The 10,032-nt window shown below is 42.8% G+C and overlaps 1 protein-coding gene across 2 annotated transcripts in view; it reads left to right on the top strand.

Annotated features, from left to right (window-relative positions):
- IDH3G (isocitrate dehydrogenase (NAD(+)) 3 non-catalytic subunit gamma) overlaps positions 1–8,470 on the top strand; it is a 188,325-nt gene extending 179,855 nt beyond the window's left edge. For both annotated transcript variants that reach the window (XM_077478977.1, XM_077478979.1), the window contains one exon: positions 8,131–8,470. The gene's annotated coding sequence lies outside the window, so the exon portion shown is untranslated. The remainder of the gene's footprint in view (positions 1–8,130) is intronic.
- Positions 8,471–10,032: the final 1,562 nt, after the last annotated feature.

The raw sequence follows: 10,032 nt of genomic DNA on the forward strand, positions 1-10,032 counted from the left end.
AGCTTAGGGAGATAAAGTGTATGCATCTGGATTCTTGGTTTGGATGAACCCCATATAAATGACCTAACCTTTTCTTTGTAGTATTAAGTGATGAGCTGGGATTGGGATTGGTAGTACTCTAAATAAAGTAGTTTCGGTAGTATCGTCCTTTTTACTGAGTTGATTCTTCCGAACCATGATGGTGGAAGATGTGACCATGAATTCAATAAGTTTGTAAGTTTTTTAAAAATTGGGGGATAGTTGACTTTAAATAGATCCTCTAAGGATGCTGTTAGGTGTATTCCTAAATATGGGATTGATTTGGCCGACCATGTATAGGGAAGACAAATTTTTGCCGAATTTAGTTCTATGTTTGAGAGAGAGACATTTAGCGCAAGGCATTTTTTGGGGTTTATATGTAAGCCAGAAATATTGGCAAATTTATTAAGGGTTGGGATTAGATTTGGGCCTGATATTTGTGGGGAGGAAAGGAATAGGAGCATGTCGTCTGCAAAAAGGCAGAGCTTATGTTGGTAACCTCCCATTTTGATTCCAGTTATACTTGGGTTTGATCTGATTGATTGCACAAGTGGTTCTATTAAAAGGGCGAATAACAAAGGAGAAAGAGGGCATCCTTGTCTTGTGCCTCTTTCTATGTTAAAAAGGTTGGATTTATAACCTACATATTTGACGTAGACTCTTGGTTTGTTATAAAATGCAATTATCCATTTTATAAAATTTGGGCCAAATCCCCATTTCTGTAGTGTATATTTTAGATAGAGCCATGAAATGGAGTCAAAAGCTTTCTTTATGTCAAGTGAGAGAAAGCAGGCGGGGATACGTCGCTTTTTAGCAATATGTGCTAAAAGGGTCGCTCATTGCACATTATCTCCTGCCTGTTGAAAAGGTATGAAGCCCACTTGGCCTCGATGCACCAGGGTACCAATGATCATATTTAAATGTGAAGCTAGGACTTTTGCTAAGATCTTGATGTCTATATTTAGCATGGAAATAGGGCGGTAGTTTGAACTTAAGGTATCATCCGATTGTGGTTTAGGTATCATACATATGGTTGCTAACAGTGATTCTTGTCTAAAGGATTTGTCTTTTAATAAGTCATTGAATGCTTCATCTAGCGAGGGGGAGATAGTATCCGATAGAGTACGATAATAAAGAGCTAAGAAACCATGCGGTCCAGGCCTTTTGTTTAATTTTAGTGTTTTAATAGCTGTTGTTACTTTATCCCCAGAAATGGGTTTTTCTAGTGATGATATTTGGGAATCAGTCATTTGGGGCAGATTTATATTTGAGAAGGAGTCAGCAGTATCAGTATTAAATGAGTTGTATTCTGTATATAATGTTTTCAAATGAGTATTGAATTTTTGTACAATTTTAAGGGGATTACTAGTGTATATATTGTCTGCTATTTTAAGTCTAATAGGTCTAAAGTTTTTATTAATAGAATTTAGTGCCCTTGCTAAGTAAGTGCCTGGTTTGTTGGAATTCTTATAAAATGTATGTATGGTTCTACATAGAGATTTATCAGCTGATTCTGTTAGAAAGAGGTCGTATTCTAGGCGTTCTTTTTCTAAGTGAGTTTTTGCCTTAGAGGTAGGAATGTTCTGAAAGTCAAGGAAGGATGTATTGAATTCTGTCTCTAGTTGTCGTGTGAGCTTTATGCGTTCACGCTTAAGTTCTCCTGTTTAACATTGTATTACTCCTCATAAAACTGGTTTGTGTGCCTCCCATAGCATTAGTGAGGAAATGTCATTATTGGTGTTGTGTATTATTAGATAATCTTTTTTAGAGCCTGTTGAATTTTAAGGCAGTGTGAGGGGTGTTTAAGAAGTATGTTTGGAAGATACCATGTTGGGTCATGCCCCTTGGGTACAACAGAAGCCACCGAGGTAAAGACAGCATTATGATCAGAGCAAGGTATGGCAATAATGTTGGAAGTGATTATTTCAGGTACCATCCCTTTTGTTATAAATATGTGATCTATGAGACTAAACATTTGGCGAGGGTTAGAAAAATGTGTAATTTCTTTTTGTTGGGTTAGATTCTCTCCAAGAGTCAATAAGATTGTGTCTAGAAAGGAGCTGAGCTAAAGTGTTTTTGTCGTGAGCTCGTGCAGAGGTGTATGGGGTTCTGTCCAGAAACGGAAAGACAACCTGGTTAGTCTCCGCACACAAAAATATACCCCATTTTATGGTTATTAATAACTTGGAATAGGTGTGATAAAAAGGGTATAGGTTGATAATTTGGCGCGTAGTAAGAGACCACAGTTACAGCTGTTTCCATAATATACCCCGTTAGAATTATGTAACGACCCTCTGGATCTTTGATTTCCACGTGCTTAGTGAATGGAGTAGTACGATGGAATGCAATAAGCGTGCCTGGTTTTTTTAGTGAGCGCTGATGCTGTGTATACCTGTGGGTAAGAGGTGTTGAAAAATTTAGGAGTTGAGGTTGGAGTAAAATGAGTTTCTTGCAAACACACGTGTGCTTTTTTTAGTATGAAATGATCAAAATGCTTTTATACCCTTCTGCGGTACATTTAAACCTTGTACATTTAAGGATAAAACATTTAAAGGAGCCATGGCAAACTAGACAGTGCATTATACTTACCAGTCGTCAAGACACATTGTCTATTTGACCTAGTCCCCGCGGACATCGAGTAGAGAAAAAGGTTGTCAAGGGGATAAAAAGGAATAAAAAAAAAAAAGATAAAAAGAAAGAAGTAAAAATAATAATCAGCTTGTCAGTGTCCTTACTTCTTTACTAGGAAGTGGTTAGGGTTGAGAGAAAAGAAAAGAAAAGAAAAAAAAGTGTAAATCAAAATAATAAGATTGTCCTTTAAATAAAGACATATGTTGAAGCGTTAGGATAATATAGTAATGACAAATAGGTTATCCTGCGTTTTAACTGTTTACTGATAAATTAAGAGATGGTATGTTATAAGTTCAGTGGATAAATTCAGTAATTCAAATTCATTACTATTTCCCACAATGTGTAGCCTCAATCAGGAACAGGTAGATACTGATTCTGAGGAGAATTCATCAATCCATGAGATCTATTCTTTTCCTTGTTGTGCGGGTGTGAATCGTCCTCTTTTGTGTGTATGGGTATTACCATTTCTTGACTCAGATAGTGGTGTATTTCGGAGGGAAGAGGCAGAAGCTGATCTCCTTCTTGAAGCGGAGGTTACAGGCTTCCCATCGATTAGGTTGAGGTCCTGGAGTGCTAAAAAACATAGAGAGAATGGGAAGCCCCATTGATATTTGATAGAATGACGTTGACGTTCCAACAATTGGGGTTTCATTTCTCTTCTCTTGGATATTGTTAATTGGGTGAGGTCTGCAAATAGCTGAAAATTGTGACCTTGAAAAGTTGAGTTGTTTTTTTCCCTTGCTGCATATAAAATGTGTTCTTTGGTTCTGTAAAAGTGAAATTTTGCAATAATATCTCTGGGGGGGCATCAGCTTTTTTGGGTGTAAGAGCTCTGTGTATTCTGTCTATTTCCAATCTTTTCACCGGTATACCTGGTTGGAGAGCTGTTATAGTTGAAGATCTGTAATTGATTCAAGTAATCCTCTGAAACCCAGATTAGACCTTCTGGCTAAATCTTCTAGTCTGTTCTGCAATGTAATATTTCTCTTATATTCACCGACCGACACAGCTCCTCTCTGTAACTAAATGGGTTGTATAGCCTGCCGTTAGGAGAAACTAGGCAAAATTGTTACACAATACACAGAACTGTAATCCCGGGGGGGGGGGGTGCTATCAACCCTTCCCACTGCTCCTAGCAGCTTCAGTTTTTATTTTGCCTAGCAAGGAAAATTACATAGGAAACCCTGCGGGCCTCTCGGTCCATGTTTTTACTGCAGGTTTGCTGCTTTTTGCGCAAGATGAGAGATCCTGAGATCTTCTATCAACTGCCGGTTGGGTGACAGGCTGGTTAATGAAATCCTTGTAGTCTCTCCAGTCCGGCCATCGAGCGTGAGCAGGCCGTAGCTATGGCTCGGCAGGCCACGACATACCTCATACTCCAGAGGTGGTTGGTGAGCTTCAATGCTCCGGGTATACATATGACCGGGCTACTGATTTCTGGATCACAGTATACCGGGCCAGTAACCTTCCCTGTAACTGCGCAGGAGTTGGCTACCACGGAATGTCTCCCAGCTCTTCTGGACTGTTAAAGCGGTAGTAAACCCGCAAATTTTTTTTTTTTCTTTTTTAAACCTGCAAAGCAAAAGGCATAATGAGCTAGTATGCACCGCATACTAGCTCATTATGAAATACTTACCTTAGAACGAGGCCCCGACATCTGGCCCGATCCACGCCGAGGGAGCTGACATGCTCCCTCAGCGTTTCTTCCGGGTATCGCGGCTCCGGCGCTGTGAGTGGCCGGAGCCGCGATATCATCACTCCCGCGCATGCGCGCGGGAGATTTCATTCCGGCCACTGCCGGATTTTCAGGCCGAGAAGCCCCTTGTGCGCATGCGCCGCTGCAGTCAGCGGCGCATACCGAGGGGAATATCTCCTAAACTGTACAGGTTTAGGAGATATTTTTTTTACCTACAGGTAAGCCTTATTATAGGCTTTCCTGTAGGTAAAAGTTAAAAATTCGAGTATACAACCACTTTAAGTACGGCTCTCCCTGCTTCGGTGGGGGGAGCAGCCGGGCATTCCCTGGGGGGTCGATTTGGGGCCACCTCACCTCCTTATCTTCTCTCCCAAGTCCCTATCACCCCCCCCCCCCTCTGAGGGAGGTGTCTGCATGCGCTGCGGGCGGTGTGTGGGTGGGTCGCTGTTTCTCACCTGTGGGGCTCTGTGCGGTTACTGTTCAGTCCTGGTCCAGGTCTGGGGGTCCAAAAAAGGCAGTTTTTGTGGAGGATGTCTGTGTGTCAGCAGGCAGTTCGTTTTTTATTTTTTTGCTTCTTTTCACCTCATGGCGCCGTTCCGGTGGCCATCTTGGATTTAGGAAAGCTATAGATTCCCCTGGGGAGCTTCAGCAGCCATTTTCCCTGGAATTCCTATGGATTGCATTGGCAGCCATTTTGTGAAAGCCAAAATGCTTTCTTCACTGCTGGCCTCTTGTGACAGCTTGCAATGTGCTTTCTCTTGTCACTCCCTGTATTCCCTGTGTGTGAGGGACACTGGATGGCTCTGTGTGGAACGCTGAAGCTGTTCTGCAGACTGTTGCACCGCTGTTAGAGCTGCTGCTGCTGACAGTTTTTTCTCCTCTCTGCATCTGGGAACCTCCTAGGGACTACAGGCACTGTTGTTGGCATTCACAGAATGACCCAGGGTGTTGAGTCTAGCGCTAAGCACTCCCCCACGCGGCGGCAGCGGGAGGGTGGGACCTTCATTGTCCTAAGTCCCCTTGCAGGTGGCAGACAGGATAGGGTCAGCATGGCTTCAGAAACTGGTGTTTCTTCCCCCGAAATCCAGGCTATAGCAACCGGCCCCCAGTGGTTAGTGCGGTGCGCATGGACACCCTGACGGCATTCCTGGACTCCTATGTTGCTAAGATAGAGGCAGCACGTGGCAGGAAAGGTGCACATAAGAGGCCTCTGCCAGTACCAGCTGATATACGCCTTTCCTCTGCTGAAACTGTTGCCATGTCTGCTTCACAGAGTGGAAGCTGAGGGGATTCCAGTAATCCTGGTTGCCCCAGATTGGCCTCAGCGGGCCTGGTACACAGACCTGGTGCGCCTGGTGGCAGACGCTCCCTGGCGACTGCCGTTGAGAGAGGACCTCCTATCTCAAGGTCCTTCACACTGCTTTACCATCGCTGACTTGAACGGCATGGCTATTGAAAGCCAGGTATTGAGGAACAGGGGTCTGTCAGACTCGGTGATTCCAACTATGCTGAGGGCACGGAAATCTTCTTCCAGGAAGATATACCATCGTACTTGGAAGGCCTACATCTCCATGTGTGAGGAGAAAGGGTGGCATCCGCGCTCGTTCTCTATATCCTGGATCCTGCTGTTTCTTCAGCAAGGTGTAGACCAGAGGTTGGCGCTGAGCACCATCAAGGGGCAGATTTCAGCTCTGGCTGTCTTTTTTCAAAGACCCCTGGCATCTCACTCATTAGTGAGTACCTTTGTACAGGTGGTGCGACATGTAGTCCCTCCGGTGCGTCCTCCGTGGGATTTGAACCTGGTGTTGTCAGCGCTTCAGAAGCCGCCGTTTGAGAATATCGGGGAGAATCCTCTGCTGACCCTTTCACAGAAGGTGGTCTTTCTGGTGGCCATCACATCGGCCAGGAGGGTTTCGGAACTGGCGGCCTTGTCCTGCAAGTCACCTTATCTGGTCATCCACAGGGATAAGGTGGTGTTGCGTCCGCAACCATCCTTTCTACCTAAGGTGGTCTCGGCCTTTCATATCAGTGAGGACGTTGTATTGCCATCATTGTGTCTTAAGCCGAAGCAACCCAAGGAGTTGGCCCTTCACACTCTGGATGTGGTTAGGGCTCTGAAGGTGTACTTATCTGCCACAGTTTCCTTTCGGAAGTCACTCACTGTTTGTTTTGGTGGCTGGTCCTAAGAAGGGCATGGCGGTCTCATCGGCCACCATTTGCAGGTGAATCGGACAGATTGTAGCCCAAGCCTATGCCTTGAAGGGGCAGGTGCCTCCCTTTCCAGTCACGGCCCACTCTACACGAGCAATCGGAACGTCTTGGGCCTTCTGACACCCAAGCGTCTGTCGCTCAGGTGTGTAAGGCTGCGACCTGGTTCGTCTGTCCATACGTTTACCAAGTTCTACAAGGTAGACGTCAGTGCATCAGCTGATGCCCGTTTTGGCCGCAAAGTTTTGCAGGTGGCCGTGTAGTTGCAATTTAATTTTTTCCTGGTTTTTCGATTAAAAATTAAGTACTGTTTTGGTTAATGCACTATTGCATTACTTCCGCAATGCTGCGGTCTTGGGGATCACTCCTGTTGAGGATACCCGGTTATATAGTGGTGTTTTTCCACACACTGCTGTTTTTTTGTGGGTTTAGTTTCACTAGTTCCCACTTGCCATGGTGGATGAAGTTTTTATGCTTTTTTTTTTCCCCACCCCTCGTTTGGCACTGCTTGGGGATGTCCCATTTAGTGACAGAGAGGAGCTGTGTCGGTCGGAGAATATAAGAGAAAATAGTACTCACCGTAAAATCCTTTTCTCTGTAATTCACTGACCGACACAGCACCCACCCCTCCTTTTTTCTACGTTATACTGCTTGTTGACATACTGAAGCTACTAGGAGCAGTGGGAAGGGTTGATAGCACAGGGCCCGCCACCCTGGGGCAGAATTAAAGTTCTGTGTATTGTGTAACAACTTTGCCTAGTTTCTCCTAATCGCAGGCTATACAACCAACTTAGTTAGAGGGGAGCTGTGTCGGTCGGTGAATTACAGAGAAAAGGATTTTACGGTGAGTACAAAAAATCCTATTTTTTTTATTTTTTTTTGCAATTTAATCATTAAAATTCTATGGGGAAAAATTATCCAATTTAGAAATGCGGTGATGGTTCTGCTATCACAACCCCCCCCCCCCCCCCCCGTTTTTCTGATCCATATGGGAGAATGATAAATTAGGAAAGTGGAGCTGCGACTATACTGTTTTATGTATGTCTAAAGGGAATATTTTCCCCATAGAAGTTTAATGCTCAAATTGTAATAAAATTCTTTAAAATTAAGATATGACTTTCTGAAATTCAAACTGAGCCTGGTTCACACTGATGCAAATTAGCAAATAACATTTGTTTTTCTTCTTGCTACTTATTAACTTATAACACAAATTGGCAATGTAAAATAAGGCTGAAAACACTCCCAAAAGACTGAGTTCAGAGAAGGCACTCACTCAGGAAGTCCTACATTGGCATAAGGATGGGTCTGCATGCACAGGCTGACAGTGTCACAGACCAAAGGTGACTGGTCTGCTGCAAAGATCAAGATGTGGTTCTGGGAGCACTTCTGCCATTGCAACAAACTACATGGGAGGAGGTAGATGTATATTTTAAAGTGACCAGAATCTTACAGTAAAGGGATTATTGGGAACAATAAGGCATTTTACATTACAGGGAATATTGTCTTTTTACTAGAATGTGACTACACTGCAACATTAAAGAAGTAAAAAATACTAAAATGAATGTCTCTTTCTGCAGGATACTCTTTGTACAGAATGCAAGATACATCCTCTGCAGCCAGCCAGATGTGCTTTGGAAGTTATGTTCTTTCCCATCATCGTTGCTGCTCCTCTGGATGCTTACATAGCTTTGATAAAAAAAGAAATTGTTCCAGGTCTCTTTTCTTACTAAGCCATGCAAAAAAGTATATATGAGATGTTCTCGGTGGGGCAGGTGGTACTAAAGCGTGCTTTTACAGATGCAGCTATAACTGTGTGATCTGTGGACAAATGAATATGAGCGCTGTTGTATTAGTAAGCTTGTATTTGTTTTGCCATCCTTGCAATAGCTGGAAATAAAGAGTTCCACCAACTTGCAATTTGTTCATCAAGTATTTTCTGATGCATCTAAAATAATATTTTAGTTAGACCTAAAAACCTTTGGTGATCTTATTTCCATAAAAAATGAGATGTGATCATTTACAATCGCTTTTTGTTCGCTTAATTCTGTGTTGCTATGCTCTGATGGGATTCACTATCTGATTGGATTTACTGATTTGCATACCTAACTTTAGTCTAGGTGAATTATTTTATTTCCAAGGATAGCTGTATTCACAATAGACCAGTTAGTACAGAATACAGGGTCTTTCATTTTAAACCATGAATTATATGCAGCTACCGTCAGGTGATTGGACACTGCCAAATGATGGCTTACAAGGACGTCTTTTTCCACTCCCAACTGACCTCAGTTTTATTTTTTTAGTGTTCATAAGTGTCCATAAGTAATGGGCCTTTTCTCTCTACTGCGGGAAGCTTTTCACCATTCCTATTGAGGTTTTCTCTCTCTAAGTGGATTCTTTTATGGAGATTCCTGGCTGCACCATAGCCAATGTGGCTCCTTCTTCAGTTTCTGGAAAAGTTGACTCCTCAGCTGTGTTTAGACCCGCTTAAGATGAAAATGTTTGGATGACCTGTAATGTTGCTTAGTGCACAGGATACTGTGTGGGCACTCACCTAGGCGCATGGTGCATTTTGTTGAATTAGCTGCAGGGTTCTTTACAGATCTATCTGTTTATGACCTTATAACAGTTATGCGTCATTCAGGAAGTAGACTTTATTTCTGGGCATTGTATATGTTTGTGCTGGTAGCACGCTTGATCTCAACAGCTCTGGGTCTTGTTACAATAATCGGGAGCTGGGCGAAACCAGCCAGTCACAGTGATTACTACTGTGAAGATCTATCCCGGTGTTTCACCTATGTAAGGAGGAAAAGATACATTGTATCTTTCCCTCCTTGCTGGAAGAAAAGTCTAAAAGGAAAAAAAATAAAAGATTGAAACCTAAAAACCTAAAAACACGGTGCATTTCTGCCACGTGAAAAAATTTAGCTGCAAACCGCATCACATGAACTGTCGCACCAAAAGAAGCTGCTGAACTTTTTGGGGGGCAACAAGCTTCATTCAATGCGGTTTTCCACAATTGCAGTGCGATTTATCGTACCATGTTTTTAGGTGTCATTCAAATGAATGGCATCTGAGATGTGCTTTGTGATTCACATCTGGCCGTGTCTTGAAATGCCAATGTGTGAATGCAGTCTTAGTGAGTGCCAATAGAAGTGTCAGTGTTGATGTCAGTTGATGGCAGTATTAGATTCGGTGTGCTTTAGGTAGGAAAAAAAGCTATTCTATTTAGGCCTTCTTGCACATAGGATGCCTAAAAAGTCCACGTTGTTAGGCATTTAGGGATATTTACTGGGCAATATTTTTACACGCTATTACGCTCAACTACACACATACGTCACCTTCCCTTCATTAAGAAAAAACTGAATAATTTGTACACTTGTAAATGCTTATGCACGTGCTATATTGTCCATCCTTTTTTTTTTTTCTGCCAAGAATGTCCGATGTTCATATATCTGTACTGTGTTCAAGTATCCTTAGAC

The sequence above is a fragment of the Lithobates pipiens genome, unplaced genomic scaffold (assembly GCF_037356315.1).
Source record: "Lithobates pipiens isolate NorthernLeopardFrog02 unplaced genomic scaffold, aLitPip1_a1.2 Scaffold_1, whole genome shotgun sequence".
Lineage (NCBI taxonomy): Eukaryota > Metazoa > Chordata > Amphibia > Anura > Ranidae > Lithobates > Lithobates pipiens.